Here is a 13,601-nt window from a genome sequence, read left to right on the forward strand (position 1 = left end):
AGTTGATTTTATCATTTCAGGAGCGACAAGGCCACACACTTTTACCTTAAAAAATACTCGGAACTTACAAAAACATCACATATAAGGCATGTGAACTGTCTACTCTTCGGAAGCCCTTGTGAAAATAATAGGCGTCATGACTGTATGCAAAATCCACTTGACAAATATAAGCAAATCTCAAATAATGTTACATTCTTATATATGTCTTAACCTTATATATTTACCTTCAAATGTGCATGAGGAGATGTCCTCACAACTTTTCATGATGTTCCTTAGGAATTAGTCTCTAAGGGATAGCACATTTCAAGGAACTGATTAATTCCTTATAATTTCTTTAGGAAAAAAATGCATTAGGTCAGCATAAGTATATCTTGTAGGTTTCCTGCATTTTACCAATAATTTTGTCTACTTCCATAACCAGTCTTTCTAGAATACCAATTCAAAACGCTAGATACAAATTCAAGAGAAAAATATTTTTTCAATGTTTAATGAAGATTTTTTCACAGACATGCAGGCAGGTAGACAAAAATCCTGGGCAGATGACATGCTTTTAAGTTGCCAGGAGATAGGACCGAAAGCATAACTTGTCATTTCATTTTTTCTAGCAGGCTCACTCTTATTACCACACGGGAAATTAAAAGAGTAAGTTCATGCCCACAGTTGCTCCATGGTGTCAATAATGAAACTTTAAAAGGCAAAGAGAAAGGACTGGATAAGGTGAACAATTTTCACTAATCCCGTCTGAATAGTCAGTAAACATACATGCTTGGAAAGGTGAGCTGTGGGATTTGGAGAAACATGAGATTGGAAATAATGTCAAAAGATGCCTGGATTGACTATCTAGAAAAAGAAGAGGCAAAGAAAAGAGACACTAGCATTCTCAAAGTGGCAGGCAATGGAGTTATTTTTTTGGAGTCTGCGTGTTTGTGTATGAGGGAGATTTGGGAATACTAACATGGACAGGGGAAAGTGAAGGTGAAAAGGACGAAGAAGCAAAGACAACTGCCAAGTGATTCACTCATTTCTCCAAGAGTCTGAATAGAGCCAGCAAAGGAAAACAAGTACATTAGACAGAATTCTATTCCTGATAAACAACTGGTCTGAGCCTGACAGCAAGAGGGAGGGGATTATAGTGTTTACTTTGTGGAGGCACCTTAAGTCTTTTAGGTGGAGAGAGTACTTTTTATTCAGTGGGGAAAAAAAGTTATTCATCCATGGGACCCTCAATATTCTCAGAAAGTCTAGGCAGCCACACAACTAAGCACCTTAGTTACTTACGCCCTCTATTATAAAACACCACTTCTAGCTGCAATTAAATGCTCATACATATGCATAATGTGCCAAATTACTGAACTGTTGAAGTTTTGGTTAATTTAAGAATCAAGAACTTTCTAGTCTAGATGTCTATAGATCTTATTCGGTATTACAAGTAAGCTTCGGACAACTTTACATTTGTTGACACACACACACACACACACACACACACACCCCTTCAAAGAGTGAAATGGATAAAGTAAAACTTTATTTTATACACATATAATTTTTTTAAATGTTACCCTATTTTCCAAAACATTTCCTCTAAGTTACTCAGTACTGACAAGTTGGACTTCAGATCTTTGACTGGAATATACCTTTCTCTTGTCCTATGAAATGCAAGGTCTCCATTGACTTTATTGGTAAATAAACCAAAAGACCTCTGTCCTACACAATACACATTTAAAAACAATAACAAATTCTTACTTTTTCTTTGAGCTGAGCTTAAAAAAATCAAATTCCCAACAAAATCCCTAAACCAATCACTGCAAACACAAATGTGAAATGCTATTTAAGATTTGCCATTATTGCATAACTTGATTAGAAGGAATGTTGAACCTGCATGAAATTAACCCTAGGTACATATGTGCTCCCTAAATTTTCCAGTACACTCTTGCATCTATTATTATAGCACTTGTGCAATCATAAAGAATGCATAAGTGGTATGTTTGTGCATATGGCACACTGACAATTTTTATGAATGAATACACAAAAATGCTCATAATTCGAGAAAATGGATGGCAGTATACTGTTTCGAAAACGGTTATTAAGCACTGGAAGCAAATGAGGAGGCAAATGGTTGGTGTCTTGTAGTGCCATTCAGGGCAACTGTATTCCCAAGTCCCCTAGCCTAGCCCAGTGTGTTGCAAACAGCCAAGTAGCTCTTTCCTTAGAGACTCCTCCCTCCCAGGAACCGTGCTCCAGAACAGAGACGGTGCACCACCGCTCGAAGAATAAAATGCATGCACGTCTCTGTGTTCTGAGAGCTAGCTGTTCATGCATCACGGACATCACACTCCCCAGATCCGGTCCCACAAGTGTGTGCATAAAGGCAACAGTGCTCATCTCCTAGAAATACCTAACAGTTCCCATCCCTTCGCAGGCAGGTTGCTCGCAAGCTTCTCAGGGGCTAACACTTGAGCGCCTTCCTCTCGGGGATAGAGCCTTACATTAATACCCTTCTCGGGGCTAAGTCAGCTTTGTAAGTCCACTCGGCGCCATATGGCAGTTTCCAATTCCTTTAGAAAGTCAAGTCTGGCTAGGCTGCCCGCGATGATTCATTCTTAAAGGAAGACCCCCTCAGAGAGCAGCAATGGCCCCCCCCCGCCACTTACCTAGCTCCCACAGACCCGCTGAAGCCACAAGGGGCTGTGGGATTTCCCGCTCCCTCGGGGGCGCCTCTCCCTGCGACGATCCCTTTCTCCAATGATCTGTCGCTGGAAATCCCCCTCCCCTCCACCGAGAGGAGGGTCTCCCCGGCTGGCTGGAGCTCCCGGCGTCTTTCCCTCTCTCTTTACATCCCTGACTCTGGTTCACAGTCTGTAGTAGGAAGGCTCAAAGGAGAGGCGGCGGATGGAAGCTAGGGCATCCTTAAAAAGAACAATAATCTTCATCGATCTTCACCCCCTTCCCCACGCGGGCCCCCCATCCCCCTGCCGCCGCCGCCGCCCAGCAAGAGAGGGCTGGGATCGAACAGGAAAAATCGAGCGGGGCTGAGCTCGGCGCGCCAGCCGGGAGTTACGGCTCGCTCCGGCGACCCGCGGCGCGGCGGCCGGCCAGGTCGCAGGGTGGTGGGTGCTTGGTGGGTGTGTGTCTGTGGCGGAGCAGGGAAAGAGGCTGGGCGCCGGAGGCGAGGCGGGACGCTCGGGGGCGCCGGCCCGGCGCGCACACCCGCCCGCGGCCACCCCACCTCGCGCTCCGCCTCCTCCCGCGCTCCGCGCACCCGCGGGCTGGAGCGGCCACTGCCTCCTCCTCTTCCTCCTCCTCCAGGGCGCTCGCGGCTCTCGAGGTGGGCGGCGGGCCCGGGTGGCCGGGCTTTGCGGCCGGCCGGGCACCGGCGGGGACACCCGGGCTCGGCCTGGTGGCGCTAGAGCTGTGCGCTCGACCGGGGACAGCGCCCCAGAACCCGGGGCGCGGCCCGGACGGGCGCCGCCCACACCTCGGCGGCGCCTCCCTCTCCTCCCGCGCGCCAGCCGCTCGCGGTGGCCCCGGCCCGGCTCCACACCCACCTGCTTCCCTCCTTGGCTCTCGCTGTGCGGAGCGGGAGGGTCCGCAGCCCTGGAGGCGCCGCGCACTCGGCAGCCGGGAACGCTCGGGGCGCCCCGCCGGGACGCGCTCGGGAGGCTTCGTGGGATTCCCGGGGCCCTTCTGCTTCCAGCGGTGGGCTGTCCCGGCGCCCGCCCCGGCGCGACCCTCACTCGGGACCCGCTGCGCGACCCGGGATCTGGGGCGAGGACAGATCGCTCCTGAGTGATGGAGCCCGGAGGATTTTCTCGGAGGAGGGGTGCAGGGAAAACCGGGAGCGCAGAGAGGACCTGACTTTCCTCCTAACACCTCCAGCTCAGCTCGGGGACGTCGCCAGCCCCAGTAACCCCGCTTTCCTGGGTCTATGGGAAAAGCCAGGTCGGGGGCAGCTGTAACTCTTGCTTCCCATGGGGGCGCTATTCACACTCTGGTTTTTCTTTTTTTCTTTTTTCTTTGCCTGCTTGCTCTCCCTGCCACCTGGAGAACTGTGCCAACTTCCTCCCTGGCAAGGCCGCCGGATGGACACTCAGACCTTTCCCTTACCTTTGGGCGCGGTAAAGACAGGACGAACTTGAGTAATATCACCACTGAGCTCTCCAAGTTGCTGACATGCTCCTTAACAGGTACGAGGTAGAGACAGCTGGCCCAATTAGTTACTGGGGCTTTCAGGAAAACCAAGTAGCTTGAAAGAACGTAGGTCATGGCAGTATATTTAAACCTGGGGCTCCCTACTGAGTTTCTTTAGGCCAAGAAAGATGGCCATGAAAATCCAGATACACTCAGTTTTAAATAGATCTCATTTAACCTTGCTTCTGTTTTAGCCTTGATGTGCACTGGAACCGCTAGCTAGGGTTCTCACCTTGGTGTCCTGCCTCCCTATTGGCCTTACCTTGGGCTAGGTGGTGTTTCGAAATGCCAGTGTTGGGTGGGATGTTTAGTATAGAAGTTGACCCTTCGGAGACCATCGCCCTCCACCCAGGACTTATCCTGGTCCTCTGCTCTTCTTGGGGCTTCTCCAGTATGAACGCTAGGAAGAGGAAGAGGACTCTCAGATTCCTGGACTTTATCGCCAGCCCTGTTTCCAAGGTTCAGCTCCACATTTCCAGGGACCTGCAGAATGTCCCGCCCGCGCCTCCAGTCTTTCCACCCTCCCATACATTTCATATACTTTCTGCAGATTACTTTCCCCCAACTACAACCGTGACCATAGCACTTCCCTGTTGGCAAATGTTCCACCAGCTTCCCATACCCTCAACAGTGCTTGCACCCTCCTGAGCCATTGCACGCCCACTGGAGTCTCTCCTTCTGGGAAGCCCCTTTCCAGGTCTCACCTGAAAATCATTCCATTATTTCCAGGCCCATTTCCAAACTCTGCCTCCTCCATGATCCCTCCCTTTTGACCTCCATAGCATCTCGTGGGAACTACCTTTTTAAAGACATATCACCTTCTGCTTCCTACCTGTCTTACCACTTCAAATAAATTCCCCCAAAGTAGATTCCGAATCACTTTGTTTGCATTCCTTACATCTAACCCAAAGCCACAAGTGTAAGAGATACCTATCCACCCAACAAACTTTACTCAGGCACTCGATATTTGTTAAATGAAGGAGATTAAGTCTAGAAAGACTTCGTAAGTTAATTTCATATGTGCCTAAATTTAAGTAGCGTGATCTTTCATAAATTTTAGGTGTGGTGAAAATCCCCTTTTACTTTACTAGCCCTACGTCAACATTACTGATCACCTCAGGGAGAATTTAATTCTTTGACAAGTACTTGTTAAAAAAAATTTTTTTTAACCTTAACTTTCCATTAGGGTTTGAAAATACGAATCCATTTTCTGACTAAGTGGATGTTAGTCAAGACAGCAAATTATCTCTTGGGTAAAGACATTGCTGTTATCTCAGGATCTGGGAAGTAAGGTTCTAGGAGTAGATTATCCATAACACCTGAGTCGTGTCTGTAAGCATGCATGATACAGAAAAGCAGTCTTTGGAAATAAAATCTAATTCCGCTTACTAAATTACTCGTAGCCCAAATGGGTTATAGAGAATAACCTTTAGTATACAAATTGTTTGGAATAGCTGAGTTCTCCATATGCACAGCTTGAATAAAGACTCCTGTGTTGCTTATCAGCATGTGGTTCCACTGCCTTAGTATTTTTTTGTATTTTTTGGCACTTTTGTATTTTTTTCAGTTATTCTCCAAAGGAAAAATTAAAACTATCTAGCTGAAAAGACAGACATGTTTTTTCATTGTTCCTTAAGCCATCTTTTTTTTTAAACCTTACTGGTATTTATGGAAATGTTCCTTTTGCTTGAATTTCAATGTCTGAGATTTGATGAAATTAAATAATAAAGGGAAGAAATGTCTGCTTATTATAGCAAAATGATTCCCTTATAATGCTTAGTAAAATAAATAACTTTAATATAAGGTTAACCTGAAATACTATTATGTGTATCAGTTGATACAATTTAGATGAAGAATGTATTTCTTCATACATCATAATGCTGGTGTATTAGAATACATATGTAGACACACACACAATATCAAACATGATAGGTTTTTGGAAGTTTTTGTTGAATAAAGTATTTGAAAAATATTTAGTATAATCTGAATAACATCATTAATGACTATGCTTTAACTTACCAGGTTGGAATTTTCATTGGCAAATTGACGTGCAGAGAGAGCTTGTATAAATTAAGGTAATAAAGTCAGGAGAGTGAACATATTTTAAATGTGGAAAGCATAAGGGTAAGAATTTACAAATTTTTGGAGACGAACATATTAGAGTTGGATTTGAAAAATATTTTAAGTCAAATGGAAAGGGGGTAGAACATATTAAGCCCAAGGAAAAACAAAAGCTAGGTCTAAAAGAGTTATTAAAGAATGAGTCGAACCCCATTAAAGGCAAAAATATACAACACATGTAAATGTGGTGTGTGTGTGTGTGTGTGTGTGTGTGTGTGTGTTCGTGTGTTCTAGAACGATATACATTAACAAGCTAAAGGAGTTATATCAAGAGTTGGAAGTCGGGTTTTTTATTTGGTGTAACCTGGTTATACTAAAAGATGGGTAAATATTTATTAATCTTTTTTCAACATCAGCACTATGATAATGCTATGTTTTTAATCATAAGCCAAATACATACATAGATCAGGACTGTAATTTTTTTTTAATAGGTTCAGATATTACTATGGTGCTTAGTGTCATACGAGAAAGCAGCCACTGACAGGTAATTAGAATTTACCCTTCTTAGACCTAACGTGCCTTCTTTTGCCTTTTTAAATGAAAATGTAGGCAAGCTTGGGCAATTTAGAGTAACTCACAAATTCTTAGCAGCCACTGAACTTCCGCATTCACACACTGCAGTGAAGTCTTGAAAAAAAAAAATGAGCTGTGTGTTCTTCATTAAGGAGATCAGTACTAGCTCATTGATTCTTTTGAATGCAGTGGAGACAGATTTGGCTGTCCTTTGAAGATTTAAAGTAAGAGATAAGCTCCAGATGGACTGTATTTTTTAACAGTGATTATACTGTGTATGAACTTTTTGAAAAATGCCAAATGCTTAAACACAAAAATTTTCTGCCACGTAGTAACACGGATATAAGTGCTGTGTTTGAACCTATCCTTCGAGCTACTTCCAGGCATCATTTGTGTCTAAGCAAGGCTGTTTTTAGGATTCCATGATGTTTAGGGCGAGGGTTTCTGAAATCTAGAAATTTCAAAAATATGCTATGTAAAAAATAGTTAGCGATGTTATTCTGGGACATGGTGGAACAAGGATTGGATTCCTAGTCAGATGTGAGTCCCATCTTCGTTACGTACTTGTGTTGTGTAGTAACAAGTAAATTTTGCCAAGACGTTACTACATGTCAAGCAGACGAGGCTAATTTCTTGTCAGGTAGTGGCTAATGTAATCCTTATAATAGTTCTTTGAGATAGGTACTATTGGTATTATTCCGGTTAATAAAGGAAGGAAGAGACCTAGAGAGAAGTTAAATTATGAATTATGAAATTTAAGTTTAAATTACTGCGAGAATTGGAATTGAACCTTAGGCAATGTGACCTTAAAATTTTAGGCTAGATTTCCTCAACCTCACCTCACACTAATATCTTTCTCCCTGCTTCACGAGGTTGTCTCGAGTTCATGGGGGGAAATATTGTATAAAATCTTATTTTTAATTTTTAGAATGGAAATCTGGTTCAGATTAATGTGGGACTTGCCAAACACAATGTGAAAAGAAGAAAAGAAAAAAGAATTTGTGCTGGTCCTAAAGGATGATGGAGGTAGGAGATGCCCTTCCCCCCACCACCTTTTTTCCCCCACAGGTATATTGACACTGATTCACCCACATCACTCGCTAATTTTCTACATGACATTTGCCTGAGATTTGACCTGACAAGGCCGGGCCCATTTGAGATGAGGCATGTGAGCAGGGACCATAGAATGGAGGTTTTCTGGCTATACAGGGAAGGGGCCTGGGCCACCCAGAAGGACTAAACAGCTCTGGATTGCGAATATACCACCAGCGTGGTGATCAGAAAGCTTCTGGGGTTCTTAGAATAAGCAAATACTGAGGCTTTTAGAATAATCTGGGCTTTGGATAAGTAGGAAATGGATAATCTCCAATAGTAGAAGAAGTACAACCAGTCCCAAGTGAAAGAGCCCCCTTTGCAAATACAGGGCATTATTCTCAGCCCCAGATTTCACATCATCACAAGCAAAATGTGGCTATAACGATGTGACATGTCCCTCCTGGCCAGGCAACGACCTTGCCTATCAGAAGCTAAGATCACAGTCTCGGGAAGCAAAATTAAAATAGCTAGCCACAGTCTTTTCTGAGAAATTTCTGAGGGGACCTAGGACTCTGCAAAGCAATTGGGTTTAAATTGTGGTAGATACTCTAACATGCCTTTGTTCTTTTCTGAGTATGGACCCTGAGCTGACAGTACAGTCAACAGAGACATACTTCTAAAAGGGCCATTAATTCTCAAAATGATGGAAAAAGAATGCCTTATTTCTTGGTCTTCCTTATAGTTGGCACTCTTGCACCTTTAAAAACCTTCCTTGCAATATCAGGTAGAAATATTGATTGTTACTAGGATCCAGCCTGATAATTATACTTTCTCACTGCTAAGTTGTGCTTTAATGTTTTGTTCTAAATAAAACATATTATGGCAATAAATATAAAATCAGAGCTTTTTAAAAGCACCCTAGCATTGTATAGTAACTAAATTTATATCAAGAACTTAACATACTAATCATTGAAAAGCACTTAGTATTAAAGGTGACTAGATAGAACTAGTCAAAACTGATAAACAGGGTGGGGGGTGGGAGATGAGGGTAAGGGGGATCAAATATATGGTGATGGAAGGAGAACTGACTCTGGGTGGTGAGCACACAATGGGATTTATAGATGATGTAATACAGAATTGTACACCTGAAATCTATGTAATTTTACTAACAATTGTCACCCCAATAAATTTAAAAAAAAAAACAAAAAAAAACACACACACAAAAAAACTGATAAACAGATGAGAAGGCATGCAAACTCAAAAATAAGCACGTTTTACCTAAAATGTACTACAGAAATGAAAGAATGCTTTTTTGTTTTTTCCCCCAATAATGCCAACCTTCAGGTTGCTCAATTACTACTAACAAATGTTCAGTTTTTGGAATTGAATATGTATGTTAATTATGACCTGTATTCAATTTTTACTTCATATAATATATATTTTATTGTCCTATATATATTACGTGCAGTAAAATATTGTCAGTGTGCATTGTAGGTGTTTGGTTCTGTTGTTAATGTATTCCTTTTCAATAAAAAAAGAGACTAGCTTCAATAAAATAGGTATACATTTTAGGACACAAGAGCAGGTGTTTTTGACTGGAAATTAAAATACAGAAATAAGAACTTTGAAATGAATGACTATTTGTGGTTACCCTCCCTCGCCACCAGCACTGCACCCTGTGCAGTGTTAACCCGACCCAATCAGATTTTCGAATGTGCCATATTTCATATTTGATTTAGCTAATTACATGGCTCACAGAGATAACCAGATATGGAAAAGGAGAATCACACATGGAAATTCTGCCTGGTAAACGCGTCCCATTAGCCTGAAAGCCGTCTAATTGGACTGCTATCAAAGAAGCCCCCAAACTGTCCCAGCAATCGATCAGGTCACGTGGCACTGTGCTGACAGAGATGTCAGTGTCACCAACGAAACAAATCTTCATGAGCTTTAAGTTAGCTGTGACTCATCCTGTCACATTCCTTGCCGGCACATGAGAAAATGAGTTCAACGGAAAACTGACTTCTTCTAAGAACAGCAACCCAAATCCAAACCACGTCGTCCCTCCTGTGGTTAATGCAAATTGGAGTTGGGGCTTGAAATCTCACTTGCATTGGAAGATTTCTCTTGTTCCCTCTTTCACGACTTCTGTTTACCTTCGAAACTACCCCCTGAAATTAGGGGGATGTGCTTCACCGATGCCAGAAAGGGTAGCTGGTTACACTACACACACAGAGTGTATAGCATTCTCTTCTATGGTTTCAAAATTACCAAATGCAATAGTCGAGACAATTGCCTTTGATAATAATTGACACAAAAGAAAGCCAGTGTACCATTTGCAACAACATGGATGGACCTAGAGAACATTATGTTAAGTGAAATAAGTCAGAAAGAGAAAGACAAATACCATATGATCTCACTTATATGCGGAATCTAAAGAAAAGAATAAGTGAATGAACTAATCAGAAACAGTTTTGGAAACATGGAGGAAAAAACAGAGGGTTGCTAGAGGGGCGGGGGGGTGGGGATAAGGGGAAGGTGAGAGGTTTTGGGAACGTACAGAGGGATAGTGGATGGGGGGAGGGGGGTTCACACAGTGTGAGGGATATAAATGATAAATGTCTAAGTTTTGCTTTGTCTTGTGCACCTGAAACTAATTAATAAAAAAAAAAAGAAAAAAAAAAAAAAAAAGAAAGCTAGTGTAAGCCTCATCGTTATTTTCAAACATTTCTTCTACTCCTATGAGAACTCTTTAAAATTCAGCAGTTTGCACAGAGTTCATTTGAAAAAATTTGAAGGGCACCATCTACAATGATATCATGAAGTTATTGTTTGGAGAAGAATGTGTTTTTATATAATACATACAATGAAATTTACCTATGAAGAACTACAAGCTCAAGAGAGTTTCCAAGTACAAGACTTACAATCCAGTGCCAGGTTATTGACTTATATAATTTTCTATATTGCCTATGGCAATTACCAATAGTTGTAGAAATGAAAACTAATGCAAAAAAAACACACCAAAAAAAAAAAAAAAAAAACTTTACCAGAAAACAGAGGGGCTAAATTGAATTAGTTAAAAAGCCAATGCAGAGGGAGGAGGAAACATTTTTCTGTCTCTTTATAAACTCTCCAGTTTATTCCCTGAAGCAGGAGATTTGAGTGCCCATAGACAATTTCATTGTGTGGCTTGCAGAGTTATAAAACACTCCTGGCATCTCCATTTGAAAAAGGTAGCTGTTGACATTTAAATGACTCTGTTAAGATTTGACCTGGAAAATTACAGTCAATTCTGTACATTTTATTACCCGAAGAATGTGGCCAGATTAAAGGGAATTTGGAAAAGAGTAACACAAATGATTAAAGAGGAAGATAAGGGAGAGTGAGCAATGAGGAAAGAGTTACTGAAATCTTGTGTCTAAAGCAGGATGATGGTTAGCATAATAATTTCAAGATCCATCCATCGAGAACCATATGATTTCACTGACATGTGGGATATAAAACTGAAACAACAAAGGAACAAGACAAACAAATGAAGAAACAAAACCTCATAGACACAGATAGTAGTTTAGTGGTTACCAGAGGGTAAGGGGGGAGGGGGTGGTAGATGAGGGTAATGGGATCAAATACATGGTGATGGAAGAACTGACTCTGGGTGGTGAACACACAACATGATCTGTAGATGATGTAATACAGAATTGTACACATGAAACCTATGTAATTTTACTAACAAGTGTCACCCCAATAAATTTAATTAAAAAAAGAATGATGACGTAAGTATGAATGGAGGTAACACTCAGATTATATTCAGTGATTTAAATAAGAGTAAATATGATAAAAGAGTAAAATTAAAGGTAACCAAACCTTCTACTTTGAAAACATCCATTTTACAAAATATGAAAAGTTCTTTTCAAAGTATCAAGTAGCGTAAGTCCCTCTTTAAAACAAAACAAAGCAAAACAAAACAGAACAAAAAAAGAGACTTAAAGAATGTAACTTGCTCATGATAAAGAGCTACTTTTCTCATATTCTAAAGGAAAAAAAATATATACGTTAGATCTTCTTCCCTGATAATATTTGCTGATGTAATGAGCACCTAAGAAATGTGATAATTTCTTTGATCATTTTAATAAGGCACATTGTGTATATCTTGGGCCTTCATTTTATGCTGAAAATGTTCAAGGAAGAAACATTAATGCTATTAAATACTTGGACTGCCTATTGCTATCTCCTAAAGGTATTTATGATTTAGAGAATTAAAATTCTAAAAAGCCTTATGTCTAAAAGAAAACTTACTTGACTATCTCAGAGTAAATGATTTCTGTACAAAGAATTTTTTTCCCTAAAGAAATCTGTGGATTTAGCAACATGTCCAGTGTCCCTATTTGCTCTTCCCTTCCTGTTTCCTTCACACGATCACACTTTATGAATAATCTTATATCTATCACAGCTAGAATAGCCGTTTCAGTAGCTAAGAAAGAAATGTAATTATTTCCACCCCCACCAGTTGGGCTCTGCCTTAGAAAGTTGAGTGGAAATGGTAACATTAGGAAAGCCAGAGTCAGGGCTGACCATATCCTCCTCCCTGAGCTCTGGCCTTTTTTTCCCTTGGTGACTAGCACTGCCCCTAGGATTTTCATCCAAATGCACATGACTCCCAAAGCCATATTTTCTAACCCTTGATCACTGCAATTAATGATACGTTTCCAACTATCTGTTGGATCTTTCTACTTGGATATTCTGCCATCACCTCAAATTAATTCATCTTAAATAGTTCCTCCTTTAGATCACCTGGCCTGCTAAAGCTACCCCTGTTCTCTCCATTGTCTCGCATCAAAGCTTCGGCAGCCATCTTAACTCGTAGCTTGCTCCTTCCCACATTCAGTTACTTGCCAAGTCTTGCTGACTTTTCTTTTGTAATGACTCCTAGCCAAGTCTTGTGAGTACATGTATGTATACACACACACACACACACACACACACACACACACACATAAACACTGCCTCACACTTTGCCTCATTCCCACAGTTCTCTCCAGCATGAATTTTCTCCCACCCAAGTTCACCTTTCCAAGACACTGTTATCATCCCATCATGCCTGGGTTTTAAAAATTACTGCTTTTTGACCATAGACGACATCTCCAACCCTGAGGTTCGAACCTTTCCATGACTGGGCTCTACCCATATTTCCACCTTCAGTCCTCACACAAATTCCCGTAGTCGCCATCCCTCAAAGAGACCTGGCCTTTCCCAGGTCCACACTTTGAACTGCACCATGTTCTTATCTTGAAATGTCATCTCCTTCCTACTCCATCCAGGAGAATTCTGAAATATCCCACTTAAATTTCACTCATTCCGTGAAGCCTTCCTTGACTACTGTAGGCAGAGAGGTTTTGTTCTCTCCTAAATGACAACACAGTATCTGCTACTCATTTATCTTAGAAAATGATAGCATTTAAAATAGATATACTCTCATCTATCATATATTATATTGGATTTCTAATGTAATATATGTATTAAATGCTATTTCATAATTACTTTTCATAGAGAGTTTCAAGGTCTTCTGTTTCTCTAATTAGATGACCAGAACTTGAGAAATACCATAAAGGAAAAATTAAAAAACCACTAGCTTTGAAATGACAATAATCTACGAAGTTCAAAACAAGCTTAAGACATTGCCCCGAGAGTGGACAAGTTTCTTAGCTTCTCTAAGCCCCAGGTTCCTTGTTTGTAAAAAGGAAGCGAAT

General features: G+C 41.3%; 1 protein-coding gene and 1 long non-coding RNA gene across 8 annotated transcripts in view; one reads left to right on the forward strand and one right to left on the reverse strand.

The window, feature by feature from the left end:
* KCNB2 (potassium voltage-gated channel subfamily B member 2) overlaps positions 1–3,677 on the reverse strand; it is a 352,558-nt gene extending 348,881 nt beyond the window's left edge. The window contains exons 1-2 of one of the 3 annotated variants that reach the window (XM_019725972.3): positions 3,543–3,677; positions 2,649–2,903 (exon numbers count right to left, since the gene is read on the reverse strand). The gene's annotated coding sequence lies outside the window, so the exon portion shown is untranslated. Of the gene's footprint in view, positions 1–2,648; positions 3,279–3,542 lie in introns of those variants that run through there. The other 2 variants (XM_019725979.3, XM_088799370.1) reach the window with 2 other exon arrangements.
* Positions 3,678–3,875: 198 nt separating this feature from the next.
* LOC141568473 (uncharacterized) overlaps positions 3,876–13,601 on the forward strand; it is a 36,675-nt gene continuing 26,949 nt past the window's right edge. For 3 of the 5 annotated variants that reach the window (XR_012491617.2, XR_012491614.2, XR_012491615.2), the window contains exons 1-2: positions 3,876–4,181; positions 7,748–7,845. This is a non-coding gene — a long non-coding RNA (uncharacterized LOC141568473). Of the gene's footprint in view, positions 4,182–6,207; positions 6,261–6,737; positions 6,791–7,747; positions 7,846–13,601 lie in introns of all 5 variants that reach the window. The other 2 variants (XR_016021687.1, XR_016021688.1) reach the window with 2 other exon arrangements.

This window comes from Rhinolophus sinicus, chromosome 7 (assembly GCF_057876585.1).
Source record: "Rhinolophus sinicus isolate RSI-liver-muscle chromosome 7, RSI-T2T, whole genome shotgun sequence".
Lineage (NCBI taxonomy): Eukaryota > Metazoa > Chordata > Mammalia > Chiroptera > Rhinolophidae > Rhinolophus > Rhinolophus sinicus.